This window comes from Schistocerca cancellata, chromosome 5 (genome assembly GCF_023864275.1).
Source record: "Schistocerca cancellata isolate TAMUIC-IGC-003103 chromosome 5, iqSchCanc2.1, whole genome shotgun sequence".
NCBI classification, from domain to species: domain Eukaryota; kingdom Metazoa; phylum Arthropoda; class Insecta; order Orthoptera; family Acrididae; genus Schistocerca; species Schistocerca cancellata.
The window spans coordinates 555741023-555760129 of record NC_064630.1 but is presented as its reverse complement, the minus strand read 5'-3'; the positions used below and the strand labels follow the sequence as shown (position 1 = coordinate 555760129).

Here is a 19107-nt window from a genome sequence, read left to right as displayed (position 1 = left end):
GTGTGCAGTATACTGCTGCATCCACTTTCAATAAGCTACTACTCGAATTCAAAAATCTTACCAGTAATCCACACGCTTTCAAACCGGAAGTGAAGAGTTTCTTCGTGGGTCACTCCTTTTATTCTGTTGAGGAGTTCCTTGAAAAATTAAGCTCATTCGTATTGTATTGTTAATTGCGTTTACTTAAACTTATGGCTTGACATTTTTCGGGTTCATAAACATTTATTTTTTATCTGTTATTACTTTTATGTTGTAATTTCATGTACTGACAAGTTCCAAGACCTTGGAGATTTGCTCCTCAATTTGGACCTACGGAAATCTACGTGTAAATAAAATAAAATACATATAAAGATGGCGGTAGTATCGCGTACACAAGATATAAAAGGACAGGGCATTGCCAGAGCTGACATGTGTATTCAGATGATTCACGTGAAACGGTTTCCCATGTGATTGCGGCCGTATGACGGGAATGAACACGCTTTGAACGCAGAATGGTAGTTGGAGCTAGACGCATGGGACATTCCATTTCGAAAGTCGTTAGGGTATTCAATATCCCGAGATCCACCGTGTCAGGAGTGCGTGGGGCAAACCAAATTTCAGGCACTACCTCTCACCATGGACAATGCAGTTGCCTTCATTCAAGGACCGAGAGTAGCGGCGTTTGCGTAGAGCTATGGATGCTAACAAACAAGCGACTCTGCAAGAAATAACCGCAGCAATCAATTTTGGACGTACGATGAACGCTCTCGTTAGGATAGTGAGGCGAAATTTGGATTTAATAGGCTATGGTAGCAGGCGACCGACACGAGTGCTTTTGCCAACACCACGACGTCTCCTGGGCTTCTGACCGTATCTGTTGGACCCTAGGCTTCTGGAAAACCTTGGGCCGGTCGAATGATTCTCGATTCCTGTCGGTAAGAGCTGATAGTAGGGTTCGGGTGTGGCGAATACCCCACGAAACCTTGGACCCAGATTGTCAACAAAGCACAGTGCAAGCTGGTGATGGGTCCGTACTGGTATGGGTTGTGTTTATATGGACTGAACTAGATAATCAGTTATGTTTCGCTACTTGATTTCGCTCTTGATTTCAAACAACGACGGAGTTTATAAGGACGACACTGCACAATGTCACTTGGCCACAATTGTTAGCGATTGGTTTGAAGATCATTCTAGACAGTTCGAATGACCACCCAGTCGCTTGACGCGAATCTAATCGAACATTTATGGGACATAATCGAGTAGTCAATCAGTGCCAAAATACTGCACCAGTAACATTTCCGCAATTATGGAAGGTTATAAATGCAGCATGGTTCAATACCTCTGCAGGGGACTTCCAACGACTTGTTGAGTCCATTCCACGTCGAGTTTCTGTACAACCCAAGGCAAAAGGACTTCCCACTCGGTATTAAAAGGCACCACATGACCCTTGTCAAAGCAGTGTAATAGCCTTTGTCCGTTCGAATGTTCTTAGAGTAAATATAAAACTATGACGTAAATCGGTCAAGGATTTCTAGAGAAGTTTGGTATTAGCGGATGACCTTTAGATGATACATATTGATTTATATATTTTATACATTAAAAACATAGGTATTTAAAAACACGCGCTTATTCGAATGCAACGTTATGTGAAAATTTCAAAGCAATTATCGATCAACTTTTGTAGATTTAAACTTTTGAACAAACGAACATTTACATGTAAATATTCGTTTGATCGACGCCTTAAATCTACGGAAGTTCTTTACCAATTGCTCCGAAATTTTGCACAACGTTCCATTTGAATACAAGTGTGTTTTTACGTACCTACAGCAGCGCCGTACGGTATCTACAGATATAAAAGGAGATCTGTCGCGGTGAGTAGTGGTCATAATGTTTTGGTTTATCAGTGTATAAAATAAGGTTCCTCTGAAAAGCGCGGCGAATGCTCTCACAAAACTAACAATACATGAGTTAGTAAGCTAAAATCTTAGTTCTTACACAGCTCGTACTTATCTTCAACTCTTCTCATTCTGAAGGACAGCTACCAGTCACCCGCAAGAATCCGTCGCACTCGTGTCGTTGCAAAATGTAACGACGTTTTGCTTCAAATTATGGGAAAACGGCGATGAAAACTCATGGAACGTCAGTGCAAGTGTACGTTGTTGAAGCAGTGAGTAAAAAGTGAGCGTTCGGATGGATTAAATGCTGTAGAGACGGAAAGGACGCTGTCGAGAATGAGCTGCGTTCGGGTCGACGCCCACAATTCCAGACAATATTGAATGAGTGCGACGGGTTCTTGCGTATGATCAGCGGGTGCCTGTGACAATTGGAGCTGAAGAGTTGAAAATACGTACGAGCAGTGTAAGGACATTCGCAGTCGCGTGACCACGGTGCTTCGACGATTCTACACTACTGGCCATTAAAATTGCTACACCAAGAAGAAATGCAGATGATAAACGGGTATTCATTGGACAAATATATTATACTAGAACTGACATGTGATTATATTTTCATGCAATTTGGGTGCATAGATCCTGAGAAATCAGTACCAGAACAACCACCTCTGGCCGTAATAACGGCATTGATATGCCTGGGCATTGAGTAAAAAAGAGCTTGGATGGCGTGTACATGTACAGCTGTCCATGCAGCTTCAACACGATACCACAGTTCATCAAGAGTAGTGACTGGCGTATTGTGACCAACCAGTTGCTCGGGCATCATTGATCAGACGTTTTCAATTGGTGAGAGATCTGGAGAATGTGCTGGCCAGAGCAGCAGTCGAACATTTTCTGTATCCAGAAAAGCCCGTACAGGACCTGCAACATGCGGTCATGCATTATCCTGCTGAAATGTAGGGTTTCGCAGGGATCGAATGAAGGGTAGAGCCACGGGTCGTAACACATCTGAAATGTAACGTCCACTGTTCAAAGTGCCGTCAATGCGAACAAGAGGTGACCGAGACGTGTAACCAATGGCAACCCATAGCATCACGCCGGGTGATACCCCAGTATGGCGATGACGAATACACGTTTCCATGTGCGTTCACCGCGATGTCTCCAAAGACGGATGCGACCATCATGATGCTAAAAACAGAACCTGGATTCATCCGAAAAAATGACGTTTTGCCATTCGTCCACCCAGGTTCGTCGTTGAGTACACCATCGCAGGCGCTCCTGTCTGTGATGCAGCGTCAAGGGTAACCGCAGCCACGGTCTCCAAGCTGATAGTCCATGCTGCTGAAAACGTTGTCGAACTGTTCGTGCAGATGGTTGTTGCCTTGCAAACGTCCCCATCTGTTAACTCAGGGAATGAGACGTGGCTGCACGATCCGTTACACCATGTGGTTAAGATGCCTGTCATCTCGACTGCTAGTGATACGAGGCCGTTGGGATGCAGCACGGCGTTCCGTATTACCCTCCTGAACCCACCGGTTCCATACCTGCAAACAGTCATTGGATCTCGACCAACGCGAGCAGTAATGTCGCGATACGATAAACCGCAATCGCGATAGGCTACAATCCGACCTTTATCAAAGTCTGAAACGTGATGGTACGCATTTCTCCTCCTTACACGAGGCATCACAGCAAAGTTTCACCAGGCAACGCCGGTCAACTGCTGTTTGTGTATGAGAAATCGGTTGGAAACTTTCCTCATGTCAGCACGTTATAGGTGTCACCACCGGCGCCAACCTTGTGTGAATGCTCTGAAAAGCTAATCATTTGCATATCATAGCATCTTCTTCCTGTCGGTTTAATTTCGCGTCTGTAGCACGTCATCTTGGTGGTGTAGCAATTTTAATGGCCAGTAGTGTAGAAGGAGCGTTTGCTGACAGTTTCCAACAGCTTAAGATGCGGTGAAAGCTGCATTGTAGCTAGGGATGATTACTTTAAAGGCCAGTAAAGGTTTTTGGTTTGTATCTCATGTATTGTTAGTTTTGTGAGAGCATTCGCCGCGCTTTTCAGACGAACCTTGTATTATACACTGGAAAACCAAAACGTTATGACCACTGCCCACCGCGACATTGACCTGGCGGCGTTGGGGGCACTTGACGCGGTAACGAAAGTATGTAAGCGCAGCAGGCACGGACGGGGAATGACCCCTCCCAAACAGAGAAGTTGATCGAATGTTCACGTGCTACTGTCGTGAGCATCTACGGAAAGAGGTAGAACCACAGTGAAACTACCACTAGGCGCTAAATGGTTGGACGTCCACGACTCTTCACAGGACGTGGGACCTGGAGGCTTTATCTGTGGCATTTCTGATGAAAGAGAACAATGCTGGTGCAGCATCAAGTGTTCGGAGCATACCGCTCATCGTACATTGTTGAACGTGGAACTCCGCAGCAGGCGTGTTCACATGTTGACCCAACGACATCGTCAATTATGGCTGCAGTGGCCACGGGACCATCAGAATTCGATGTCGATAAATGGGAACGTGTCTGCTTTACGGCTGAATCACATTTGTGCTACACTATGTCTATGGTCGTCTCCACAAACGCTGTCATCGAGATGAACGGCGACTCGAAACGTGCAGCGCAGCACGGACGCAGGCTGGTAGGAGCAGTATTATGCTGTGGGAGACATTCTCCAGCGCTTTCAAGAGACCTGTGGTAGTAATCGAAGACACGTTGACAGCTGCGAACCACCTGCATCCCTTCATGCTCGACGTCTTCCCCGATGGTGATGTCATCTTTCAGGAGCACAATTATCCGTGTCTGGGAGCCATAACAGCGCTAAAATGGTTTGAGGAGCAGATAGTGAAGTCGTGTTGATGTCTCAGTTTGGCTGTTTTAAATCTTATGGAATCCATCTGGTTCTCTGTCGGGGGCAGTCACGGCGTACGCAAATCAGTGGCCCATTATTTACACGAATTACGTGACTTGTTCGTAGACATCTAATGCCACATACCTCCACAAACCTACCAATGAGCTGTTGGATGCCTGATCAGCAGAATCAGTGATGTATTTTGTTCAAAGGACGGACAAACAAGCTATTAAGCAGTGTGTCATAGTGTTTTGGCTCATCAGTGTATTCAGTTTACGTATCACAATGTTGACAACTTGGAGACATAGCCAACAGTCATTCAATAAAGGAGATGAAGAGGATTTTACGAAACGTCTATTAGGAATTTTCTTCCTTCTTGAACATTAGTGCATCCGCAAATATACACTTCACACCGGCTAATGTGGACTGTGTTGGTGTGGTTTGTATGCCTAGCGATGAGTATCACAAATTTCTATTAATACTTCCATCAGCTGTGATAGTCAGGTGCGCTAGGTAACAGCAAGAGGTGTTACGATTTTATTATGTGTCGTCGAGTCGCGGTAGTGGGTTCTTAGATTTTAAAAGAAGTCAGATTGTTACAGTTGATTAGTAATGACACAGTGGTGAATTTTTAACCCTGACTACCGGGTCAACGCGAAAATGGTGATCCTTCTACTGAAACTATTTCATTTACGTGGCAGCACAGTGGGTTGATTTGGGTCGCTGATTAATCATTCCTTCGCAGGAAATAACGCAGTTTCGGCGGATAGCAGAATCGCTAACGCCTGGCGCAGGTGCAGTGCATCTTCACACAACTCCAAAGAGAGGATGTCCCTCAAAAATGGGAACTTCATTAAAAATTTGTGGCATTACGTCGGTTGTGGGGACTGTGGGAGGCAGTGGAGAATCACAACAACCGAGCTTCGTCAACACTATCAAAAATGGTTCAAATGGCTCTGAGCACTATGGGACTCAACTGCTGTGGTCATCAGTCCCCTAGAACTTAGAACTACTTAAACCTAACTAACCTAAGGACATCACACACATCCATGCCCGAGGCAGGATTCGAACCTGCGACCGTAGCAGTCACACGGTTCCGGACTGCGCGCCTAGTCAACACTATCTGCGGACGCTTATCACCTGGAGAGAAGGGCTGGAGATGTGCCACTCATGTGTCCTTCCGAACAACTAGCAATCGACTATTTGTGTTTGTTCATATTCCAGCAGCTGCATGAACATGGTCCTCTAACGAGCTCTTGAAAGGTGTACATATCATGAGAAATATCAATTTGTTTCGTACGTTTCTCGTTATAAGCGCATTTGCGTGGCTGAACACATGAGTACAGAGGTTATGGTATTTCTTTCCCACGGGGATATAGCTGATGATAAGCTATAATAACACACAGGTAAACAAAAACAAGTATTTATTATGACCACAATAGGAAGATTTAAGAAAGGAAAACCTCTTCTCGATAAAAATAATACTTCTCAGGCACTGACAGCCATACATCTGGAACACACAGTAAATAAACGTAGTGAGAGGTGAAGACTAGGTCACCAATAATCCCTAACGAAAGGAGGTTGAGCGTTCGCCATAGTTCGCCGACAGATACGTATCGGGATATCGCTGGAAAGTCGTAGGTCCTGTTGCGGTGGGTTCCGACGGGGCTCTGACATGGGCGGCTAAGTGCTGGCGTATGAATTGGCCCAAAGCTTCGTTGGAGCGAACAGACGACGTGTCGGTTTGCAACCCCTAAAGAGCCGGGGCGCGGAGGGATTCGTGCTGATCCAGTCGCACACACGTGAGTCGGCAGAGGTACCCTCCGCCACGCACCGTGTGGTGGATTGCGGAGTATGTATGTAGATGTAGATGTAACAAATGGGTCCCTGGTAAGGAGGACCTCTGGAGGTGCTCGTCCCGACTTCTATCGTCGTTTTGATCGAAGCAGTCCGGGGTGCCCATGCGTTGTTTATATACATCCCGGTGATGCTCCAGTGTCTGTGGCGTTGCCGATCCCTTAAGGCGAACGTCGGGTACATGGCAGTATTACTGACTAGAGCTCGGGTAAGCGAAGGAATGGTAAGTAGTTCTCGGACAGAGAGGGAGGAGGGGAGGAGGGGAGGAGGGGGGGAAGGGGGGAGGGAGGGAGAGAGAGAGAGAGAGAGAGAGAGAGAGAGAGAGAGAGAAGAGCTTCGATGATCGAGGCATCACACAGACAATTGAGGTGCTCCCTGGTGTGACAGAAGATAAAACATGATTTTAAGAGGATTTTGTAGAGAGACGGTACATTTGGAAAAAAAGGTAGTTTTCAATAATTTTGTTGAAAGCGATATCCGAGTAATTATTGGAGCGTAAAGAGTGTATTGTGTCTAACAGCGTCAACGTGTTGGTATCCAGGACGAATTATCAGCCACTTGTGCAGTACTCTAACTAGCTTTCTCCTTCCATTGTTGGTCAAAATATTTCATTAAGAAAGGGAAAGAGTAAATCTCATACAATTTAAAGACTGCTTACAAAACTAATTCTTATGGTGTGTGACTATGATAAAGGAAAGGTCACTGTTCATTGTTCCTTTTTGTTGCATTAACAGGACTCAATATAACTTCAAAATATTTTCCTATTCGTTTATAATTATTTCATGAAGCTTATCCCCAATATTTAGTGAAAGATAGTTTTGGCAAAACCTGCACTTTCATGCATTGCGCTACTGCGTGGTCAGTGACCTGTATTTTGAGAAAAGGAACAAAAATGTTATTTGTTAATGGAGCAGTATTAATAGAATAAAAAAGGATAAGACAGTCTGACACGCATTGATTTATTACAGGTACATGCAGTTCGGCACTTTACATTCTCGCAGTTTGCAGACAGAGTAGAGCAAATTTATTTGCTATTGTAAAACCTAAATGAATCTATTGAGAGAAAATTAGGAATACAATTCATTAGGAAAATTTCATATAAATTTAGCTGACGTATTTTTTCAATGGGGTATTTCTTTTGTTACGCAACAGTTAGCCATTGCGTGTGAATGTTTCACGGGAAAACCACTCTGCTATTAGTGACAACCATTCTTCAAATCATTATACAAATAATCATATGCAGTTTACAGTAGTTAATATCATACACATCAGAAGTAATTTGCACAGGTAAGTTCTGTTTAAGAGTGGGGTAGCGAAGGCGATTCTTGATGAGACACTGTAATCGGAATTTAAAAGTACTCGTACTTGCTTTCACAGTACTAGCGATGGGGTTTTAACACACACAGTTTTCACACAACGAGTTTCAATTTTTATAAGTTTCGCTCTTAATTTCTTTATGTCACTTCCTTTCTTGTCCACATTTCGGAACGAATGAGTTAAGGCCAGAAAGAAACAGATGTGGTGTGACAGAAAGATTCTGAAACTTGAGTGGACTGGTAGAGGGCTAATGAGGTGGTTTTCTACAGAACCGGCTAGGAAAAGTACATGTGGGTAACACTCACAAGAAAAAGGGACATGATGGGAGACGTGTGTTACATAAGGAAGTCCTTTCCATGTTGACTAGTAAAGGCGTCCCAACCTTACCTGGGCACATTAGAAGAAGACGAGGATGATTTCCAAATTCAAATGGCAAATATTAAATTTATCATCAATTTCCATAATAGAAATTTTATGAACTTTTTTTACCGATTGTGTAACAGATGCTCACTTCTTCAGCCGCACTGCTACTTGCTTTGGGCCGCATGCAACCCGCGTGCCGTGAGTTGGACCCAATGGTCTAGAGAGAGACGTAGATGGCAAAAAATGTGCTCTGATATACATACAACAAATAATTGAGGACATTGGGTGGGAGTGCTACTAGGAATTTAAAAGGTTGGCACAGGAAGTCATGGTGTGACTCATCAGACCAGTCAGCAGACAGAAGACTCGCAAAGAACGTTATTTGCTTCTGGCTATCCTCACAGATTTATCTCCGGGATATTTTTCAAGTGCTGTGATTTGGTGTACGAGCTCCGTCTTATTTCCCATTATTAATTTAGGAAATTCTCTCTCGCTCTGCAATCTTTATCAATGATGCTGTTCACCAAATTACAGTTGAATCTACTAGTAACCGACGAGTCATGGGATCACAACCAAATGCCACATCATAGCACACAAGTTTGCAGTCCACACAAGGGGCGTCTAAAAAACGTGTTCCTCCCGGTGAAATATTCACTGTAGGACTATTCTTAGAAGTCGTAAATGTAACCTGTAACCTCATTCAAAGAAACGTTTTTGTCGATGTAATCGTGCATCCTTTTTAACTAGTTCTTCACACAAGTCAACATTAAAGGTAGATTGCAACTGAGAAAAAATAAGTAAGGTTTTACGTCGGCGTTAAAATAATTAGAGATAGAGCACAAATTCGGAGAGGACAAAGATGAGGACGAAAATTGATCACACCGATTAAAGAACGTGACCATGAGATAGTACGTGGCAAGTCCTTGTAAATGATTCAATGTTTTATAGTTGTTTCAATTCTAAAGTTAGTCAAGTATTTGAAGTGTCTATCCCATTCATAATTTTACCCTTGCTATCAAGGATGGAACTGAACGGCAAATTGTTTTAGAATAAAGAAGTTCATTCAAAGACATATTACATTTACGGGAAGCGGAACAAAGGAATCTGAATTCTTAAAACTTGTGCACACTTGTATGTATTTCATTGTATGTTAACCGGAGGCCTAGAAATTACCGAGATGCTCCGTTCCCGCCGCAGCCGCAGTGATCCACAACCCCATGACGACTACCGTAGTACACTTCGCCCTTCGCCGCCCCACACCGAACCACTCTTTCAGGGTTATTGTGCGGTTCGACCCCCCCCCCCCCCCCACCCAGGGAACGTCTCACACCAGACGAGTGTAACCCCTATGTTTGCGTGGTAGAGTAATGGCGGTGTACGCGTACGTGGAGAACTTGTTTGCGCAGCAATCGCCGACATAATGTAGCTGAGGCATAATACGGGAACCAGCCCGCATTCGCCGAGGCAGATGGAATACCGCCTAAAAACCATCCACAGACTGGCCGCCTCACCGGACCTCGACACAAGTCCGCCGGGCGGATTCGTGCCGGGGACCAGGCGCTCGTTACCAAACCGGAAAGCCGTGTGTTAGACCGCACGGCTAACCGGGTGGGCGTTGTTTACACTTACTTGGGGTGAACGTTGTGTAACTGAAACGCGGAACGTTTTCACTTCAGAGAGATTTTTGTAGTAAAAATCTGAGCAGCTGTCTCTCGTTTTATCCGAAGCTATTTTGTCGTTGTATACTGTTAGTTTCAATTCTGCAACGTATTTTCCGTTCTATTTCTTAGTCGATTACTCTCTGAACCCTCTCCTGTTGCTGTCGTATATTCAGCTGAACTGGTTCTCTCACCGCTCTGTCTTCCTGTTGCTCTCAAGTTTGCATTGGAATTATGACTCTTTTTAAAAAAATGTATGCGCTGCGTTAACCTGTCACAGGCGATTTTATTTGACAGATTGATAAGTTCATCATTATTCCATTCTACATCGTTTTAGCTACATATACAACCTGGCATACGGAAAATTTGTGGTTTTACACATAAAAAATACTCATTTGTTCTGAATTTTTCGATAATAACCAATCTTTCGTTTATTTGTTGTTTAAAGAGCATCGATTTCACAAACATTGGAACCAGATCACCGACTCCACTGAAATGTCGTCAGGGAAGGAATCAAATCAGAATTGTTTGAAATATCGTAGAGAAATTAACGTGCTCCAACAGTGCGGCTACTTGGTGCTGTTAGAGACACAGTGAGAATAATTTACTATTAGTTATCTTTTCTCATGTTTGCTAATTGTGAAACTTGTTATGCAGAACTGACAAGGACCTAATTAAAAACTGGCAGTTGGAGACTGACGCGAGTTATTTGAGCAAGCTCGTTACTTTTTATCGGGCGTTTTTAGTTTCCTGGTTACATGAATATTAATTAGTTTCACAACTTCTGCTTTAAATGCAGGCGCCATTTGCAGAAAACGTGCCATGAATTTTTCAGAATACACAGACAGGTAGTACGCTTTATTCTCATGAGAAAAAGAGGAAGACCACGTTTCTCAAACAGGACAGTCACGTACATTGTACAAGGTTTTAGGACTGGCAGTGCAGAAGGAATTTATCTCCTAGATTTCAAGCTTACACAGTTTTACGGACAGAATCCAACCTTTTCCAGTCTCGTTTTATATGGTCGTCATCATTTTATGGACGTTCACAATGGAGACGAAAAATATAATGCAAGCAAAATATCACCTGATACTGACCAGTACAGTATTGTCCAATATAAATCCGTACTTAAATACTTCCGTGCACGGTGAACTGTATGAAATCCGTGTAATGACGATGTCTGTATGGTGGGAAGGTGATCTTGGGCCGCAAGATTCTTATGTAGCGGCGGTTTGGAATAGGCATACGAACTCAACTACGAGTACCACAGCGGCAAGAACACTTATGGTGCACTGCATGGTCTAAGTTCATTGAATGAGGGTGCTTAATGGTCCCACAAAACAGAGGTCATCAGTCTTCAGATTTTGGTAGTTATTTTAATATCAGTGGAATGTGTGGCTAATGATTGTCACATAGAACGGTTATTTGTCAGCAACCTCTGCTGAGAAGATTGCTCCGCTGTAGGTCATAGTAAGCCTATGTTTTCTTTTTTTTTTTCTCTGTCTCTGAAGGCTCCGTCGTTTGCGGTATTCTTTTAGCTCTAGCAGTAAGCACCTCAAATGCTCTGAACTACTATATCGGTAGCTCTACAGCACATCGATGACCGAATGAATTGGCGCAATGGTTAATACAGTGTAATTGGGATGAGCGATTTCAAACCCCCGTCCAGACATCCTAATTGAGGTTATCCGTGTTTTCTTTAAATAACTCAAATACCGGGGTGACTTCTTCAAGAGCTACGGTTTAGTACTTGCTCCATCCTAGTTCAGTGCGAAGTGTCTCGATGTCGACCAATAATTGTAACTTTCCTCACACCATGCAGTAAAATATATATGACAAACTGTAACAATACATATTATCGTATTTACATGAGATTGTCAGTCTTGACTTTTCACTCTTTTCTACGGAAGGAAGATCCACCGAACACCCACAACGTTTTTCCCTTTGAACTGTATTCACTATGACATAAGTTTTCTGAGCATCGTGCTGCATAACAATGTAAAAAACTCTGGTGCAGAAACCACGGCTACAGTAGCTCTCTTCTGGATCTACCGATGATCATCATTAGACCCAGAATAACGTCACTGTGACCGTTCCCGCAACGTTGGTTTCTCCAGTATAGTTTTTTTACGTTATGACAAGGTGGCCCCCTGCGTCTACTGATCATCAGTAGACCCAGGTATGTCAGCTGGTCCTGGCCGCGGAAGCCTACGCGATTGTATTTTCATTACGATGATTTCTCAACCAAGTTTTGTGGATACCATAGACTTCTTTTCCGTCCCTGTACCTCATTCATGTTGCCCGAAATCCTCGTCTAATGGGAGGTTTTACTTCTTTTGTTTTGGTCATCATCCGTAAGGTTGATTGATTCAGTTCTCCAGTCCGTTTCAGTACACCCGCTGCATTTCTCATCATCGACGATTTAGGCATGCCTTACTATTCTTTTATCCGTTCAGCTACGGTCGTTAGCAATGAGTTTTACGTAATATGGGGCCATCCATTCTCTTCGTTTTATTACGTTCTTCATTGGGTATTTTTTTCTTCTTGACGTTTTCCAGGGCATTTCCTTCCTCATTCGATCTAGCAACCTGATTTTGTACAGTCACTGGTAACCAACATTACAATATGTCCATTGCCTAGAATAACAGAGGTCTTCAGCCACGCCTTGATTAACGGTCTGAAAACAGGAACTGAAGCACTACCCGAAAAGGACGTGGCCATAGCACCGTCCGATTACCGTCCTATTTGCATTCTTCCGATACTCTCCAGTCCACGACCAACTCACCAATTACTTAACAGTAGACAACCTACTAGTCGATTATTATAACAGATGACCTGCAGCTTTCCTCGTAGAGAACGGAGGTGACTAATGTTCTTCTGAGACTTTAGCACAGCTTTTGACTCTGTCGATTTCGATGTTTTATTTTCCAAACATTGCAGTCTAAATTCCTCTCCGAGTACTGCTTTCGCTCGTATCTGACATTGCATCAACAACGCGTCATGTGCGGCACCATAACGTCGCAATGGAGACAGATTGCATTAGGCGTCCTCCAAGAGTTCTGTATTAGGTCCTACACTCTTGGCAGTACTTGACTGTGTCATCATCTCGTACTACTGTAAATACCACATGTATGCTGACAACTTCCAGTCATACATGAGTGCAAAAATCAATAAACATGAAGACAGCTATTTATGTGCATTATCAAAATAGACATGAAACACAGAGTTAAAGGTCAGTTCAGCAAAATCCAAGAAATCGTAGTTGGTCATGCAAGGTTCATTAGCCCGAAATATTTGGAATACCCTTCATTTTTAACCCTGAATTTAACAAATAACTATTTCTCCTTCTCAGCAAGGAGTCCACAAGTAATCACTGACGAAAACTTAAACTGTGCTGAGCATCTAGCTGTCCTTTTTGTTCTGAAAAGGAAAGTGGTATAAATGCTCGCACTGCCAGTTGTTGATTACAGTGATGTTATCTCGTAAGGTATTCTTCATGAAAGCTCACGGACTCTGGAAGGAGATGACCACCTGCACCACATATATCTGTGACGTTCGACGTCTTTAATCCTACATCGCCATCTCATTCAGTACTACACAGCCTTTGTGCAGACGACCCCAGAGATTGTCATACACTCTGTCTCCTCTGCCGACTTATCAGCGTAAACAGCCCTTCGTATCTCTCCTCGACCTTAAAGCTCTTGTCTGAACAACAGAGCACAAACACTCGTTCCCATCAGAGAAAAATACTTTCTGCTCTACCCCATCATTCAGCCGCTTTCTAAAAATCCCTTTCAGTAGCAGAGATCCACTGTGTAATGAACTCCTTGATTATGTAGGTTGTGACAAATCTACTTAAGCAACAGTAATGTCTTCCTTTGTTCCTGTACGCACTCGTTAACTAATTACAGCTAAGTATGCCCATTTTCAACCGGATGTCACTTATTTCCAGAAGATCTTAGCTAGTGCAGTACGCTCAAATTTCTCTCCGTCAGAACTTGCTGTCTCAGAAATTATTATATATATTCATTTTTAATTCTAGTAATACCATTTTATTAGCATCATTCACATTAAAATTATTATCATTACTTCAATAACTACATTGTCAAAAAATACTGAGTAAAACCTTGGTCCATGTAAGAGAGGCCTTGAAAGCCCTAATTTAATCAAGTTAAAGAAATAAATATAAATAAATAAACTATCCACATTTCGTGCTCACCAAGAGTCGCACTCAAAACTTAGATTATTCTTCCCATCGTCTTAAGGTTTATATTTTTGAATTTCAGCAGCTGTTTCTTTTTATAGGCAAAAATCTTCCTTCTTTGTCTATTCTACCTGCAGGATAGTAAAATTCATCCAACTCGTCAAGGAACCACTCTTGAAGAAATGTTTTCTTGTATCCACATACTCCATCACGAAGCGCAAGACATTTATCTTTGCATGGATGCAACCTCACTCGGTAAAAACGAAACCCTTTTAGGACTACTTTGCATTACGACTGTCTGTCTGTCTCTCTGTCTGTCTATTACGACCTTTTTTTCTCAGGATCGGTTTGAGGTATCACGTTGAAATCCATGTCCAATACTAAAGCAAAATAAAAATTTTTATCTTCTGAGTGAATGCAGTCATCAAAACTTTACATGCCTATGTACACAATTAAGTTCGACCAGACGCTGAGAGCGCGAGTACTATTCTCACTTGTCCGTTTTTCTTCTTTGTCTAATCTGAAATGTCGACGTTAGTTGTAAACGGAGGGCAACCATCGAATTTTGTAACGAAGTATAGATTGCATAAATTTAAGAGCCACTTCCCGACACGAGAGAAGTTTCATTAAAGAAAAAGAGCCATACACTAAAGAAAGTGGATAACAGATAATCTTTTGAGATTCGAAGAGGTGCGGATGCAAGAGGTGGTCTTGGGGATCACTACAATCATCACCTCAACCAAAACTTCGGCCGCTTCTCATACCAATCTTTATTCTTTTTAAGCTAGAGATCAGGGTCGATATGATCTAGCTTTCCTGCGTAATTAGTGACGATTTGATAATGGGAAATGCAAAATTCGTCCTCCCCTCTTCAACGTCGAATCGATATGATGAGCTGGACTTTGCAAAAGAAACATTATGGCATTTATGTTGACCGGTTTCGAGAAATATTTAAAAGGAGAAAAAAAAAAGAAAAAGCGTAGGTCCAGTTAATCGATATGGGAAAGAACTATGCTCCTCCGGAACAGGAAGAATGTGGCATATGATGAAACAAGCAGTTGAACACTGACTAGAAAACTTCTGCAGTTATCCCGCAACTGTCACAATATTCCTTCCATACCTACTAAAATTTACTGAAATTAATTTAATCAATCGTCATCTGGCAGCGCAGAGGTATAAGGTGGGCAAAAATATCTTAGGGACCGGAGGAAGCGGCTGTTAAGGTAATCGTTATAAATATTTTAGCTTAGAAGCACTAATATTAAGAAAACAGCTACAGCAATCTGTTTCGGGACTCAAACTACAGTTATCTGTATGCCTTAAGTTAATGCCATGTAAAAGGAACTTCAAAATCACTCAAGGTCAAAGTAGAAAATGTGAACCACTTGACACACGTAACCGTAGTTATGTTGTCTCTCCTTGCCCTTTTTAACATCTATGGAATGTTACGGAAAGTCTGATGGCTCCGTACAAGCTATCAGAGCTTTATACATTGTTTACGAACTATAGGTGCACGAAGAGGCAGCTAATGTGATCGGTGTTTACCGCCTTCAGGAAGCAACGCGTTTGTGGATGCGCGGTAACATGGATAAGCGGGAGAGACAATCTAGTGTTGCTGTTTTTAAACTAAGGCGAGGACTTCGTATCTGAATAACTCTGTGATTCAAATGGCTCTGAGCACTATGTGACTTAACTTCTGAGGTCATCAGTCCCCTACAACTTAGAACTAATTAAACCTAACTAACCTAAGGACATCACCCATATCCATGCCCGAGGCAGGTTCAAACCTGCGACCGTAGCGGTCGCTCGGTTCTAGACTGTAGCACCTAGAACCGCACGGCCACTCCGGCCGGCAATAATTCTGTGCTTTAATTTCTGATTTCAAAAGTGAAGTGCATTTAATGCAGGATTAACTTTTACAGCTAGATGATAATAAGAGGCTAAAATATTTATAACGAGAAATAATTTCCCTAAACCTAGATTTACGGAAAAACAAAGCAATTCGTCCATTGGTGAAGGCACTAGACTCCCTTTCCGAAGGAGTATGGTCCACATCCCCATCCGTCCAACTGCATTTAGGCTTTTTGTATTTCCCTAAACCTACACAAAACGAAGAAGTAGTATTCTAAGACTATAACATCAGTCAGTCACAGAAGGAATTGGTTAACTCATAGAAATTCCCGGGCGTAACATCTGTAGAGGCATGAACTGGAACGTTCACATAGGCTCATTCATCCGAAAGGCAGGTAGCAGACTTCGATATAGTGGTAAAATAGTTGAGAAATGTAATCAGCCTAGAATACTGCTCACGTGTGTGGGCCCCCGCACCAGACAGGACTAACAGGAGATACTGAAAAATTTGTTTCACCCACGGGGGAGTGTCACAAAGATGATGAAAGAACTGAACTAGCAGAGTCTTGAAGAAGACCGAAACCATCCCCAGAAAGACTACTTACAAAGTTTGAAGAACCGTCTTAAAATACTGATTTTAGAATTATACTACAATCCCCTACACGTCACTCCCATAGGAACCGTGAGGACAAGATTAGATTAATTACATCGTGCATAGATGCACTTACAGATTCTTCCCGTGTTCCGTACGTAATTGTAGCGGTGAAAAGCTCTAGTTAACTGGCGAAATGGGACGTATCCTCTGCCAAACACTTGACAGTGGTTTGTGCAGCATGTACATAGAGATTTTGAAAGTGGTAAATCTTTCAATGGTTTGTACGGAATGAACATAGAGAGGTTGAAGTGGTAAATCTTTCAAGGAAAATGCCAAGATGTTTTCTTTGGAAAGGCCGATTTCCGTTCCCCATCCATGATCTACACCAGCTTGTGCGTCGTTTAAAATGACATCGTTGTAGATGTGACGTTATACCTCGAGCTTCCGTAATTCATAAAGAATAAAACGAGTTCAGTTGATCTGACGCCCGCAAATTATCTCCGTCGCCCTAGAAACTGTACAGCCCGCGCTATCTAGCGGAGGAAGGTCGCACTGACTGCTCGCTTGACACGGCTCAGCTGGGCAGCTGCAGACATAACCTTCAAAACACATTCATGTTTGCTTAGAATATAAGTTACAGAAACGTGGTTAGTACACAGTATCCGGTGCACATAGCAGGAAATTACATTTTATAACAGGCTCTTTGTGCTCTTAGTAGGGAGAAAAGTCTATCATTTGTTACTTACATTACTGTGCACACACTTCCGACCGCCAATGCTCCTCAGCACAGTAACCGGCAAGCTTATATCGAAGCTTCGATACTTATCGCTTTGAACGTAAGAGTATCGATACTTTAGCAGCAAGTTGTTGGAAGAAGTTCGTTGCTAGAGAAATGAGGAGAAGTGCTATCTGAAGATATTTCAGTCTGGTATATACAACAACGGAAGAATAATAATTCTGAAAGTGAGAAAGGTATTTTATCAATTGGTGAAGGCGTGGTGAGATATTGTCAAACTGTGCCAGGTATTTAACTGAAATAAGGAATAAAAGCGACGTTAGGCCTATATGTTAAATGCGTATTACGGAGTATAATCGTCAGTACTATGTACTTTATTTTAGCAGAATTTTATTGAACATAAGCACATTTTATTTAACATTTAACATAAGCACAATACACACCAGATCGTGACAGTAAACAAAGCTTGTATCATAAACAGCTGGAACAGTAGTCAAAAACCTACCTTGCAGTCATTTCATCGATATAAAATCAGCACATTTAACAAGCACAGGTTGGTATAACATAAATCAGGAATTGCTGCGGACAGTCTAGAACCCCCCCCCCCCCCATTATCCAGTTAATAAATTTGCTAACCGTTATGATGACTCCAGTCAATGAATATGCGCAATTTATTTCACGCTGTCCACGCGTGATATCCTACACTCTGGGAACGCACACCAGCACCTACCACAGAAGGTACAGGCATACGTTACTCTAGCGTGACGTGCAATGCTGTAAAAAACTGGTTCAAATGGCTATGAGCACTATGGGACTTAACATCTGAGGTCATCAGTCCCCTAGAATTTAAAACTACTTAAACCTAACTGTTGTAAGGACATCACACACATCCATTCCCGAGGCAGGATTCGAACCTGCGATCATATCGGTCGCGCGGTTCCAGACTGAAGCTCCAAGAACCGCTCGGCCACAGCGGCCGGCTGCAATCCTGCACATTAGCCTCGACGGTATATGAACAAATGAATCCGTAGTAATAAGAGAAATCAATGGTGAATTCGTAATAGTTTGTAACGTTGGTGAAAGAAGCGAAATATGACCGTTATACATTAATTACTTGGCGAACGGTATTAGTCACCGCGTGATATTTAGGTGCGCTTATCTGCTAGAGTCCGAGCACTTCACGTAACGGAAATAATTATTAGCATTTAACTGCAGAATTATGTTATCTAATATACTCAGGAATAAGAACGCATCACAATATGAAATTAGAATGATCATGCAGCTTCATTGGCGGGGGGTGGGGGTGAGGGGGGTGCAAGTAGTAACAGGTTCGTGTTCGTATTTGGCATACTGGGACGCTGTTTTCGAAAGAGGTTGGTTAGAAAGTGCTTTTTGGCCTGTAACTGTTGTTGGCTCTGGCTGGGATCCATTCCTGTTTGAAATAAGGAGTAACAGCAAAAGTATACACACTAGTGTAGTGTGATCACGACAGGTTTATCTGACTCGATGGAGAGAGAGAGAGACAGAGAAAAGCCGAAAGATTTAAATTTGGTATATTTTCAACGTGAAAGGCGCAATATTTCGTGCAATAAAAATTTAAGAAAACGTATAGAACAGTTCAACAAATAGTTTTAGGTAACATGGTCGGAGATATGTTTTAAATTATCACTTAATGAAACAGTCAAAATCGCAAATAATAAAAAATGGTTCAAATGGCTCTCAGCACTATGCGACTTAACGTATGAGGTCATCAGTCGCCTAGAACTTAGAACTAATTAAACCTAACT

The 19107-nt window shown here is 42.5% G+C and overlaps 1 protein-coding gene across 1 annotated transcript in view; it reads right to left on the bottom strand.

Annotated features, from left to right (window-relative positions):
- The window catches only part of LOC126187597 (5-formyltetrahydrofolate cyclo-ligase-like), an 89689-nt gene extending 72291 nt beyond the window's left edge, over positions 1–17398 (bottom strand). The window contains exon 1 of the mRNA XM_049928784.1: positions 17331–17398. The gene's annotated coding sequence lies outside the window, so the exon portion shown is untranslated. The remainder of the gene's footprint in view (positions 1–17330) is intronic.
- Between the last annotated feature and the right edge of the window lie 1709 nt (positions 17399–19107).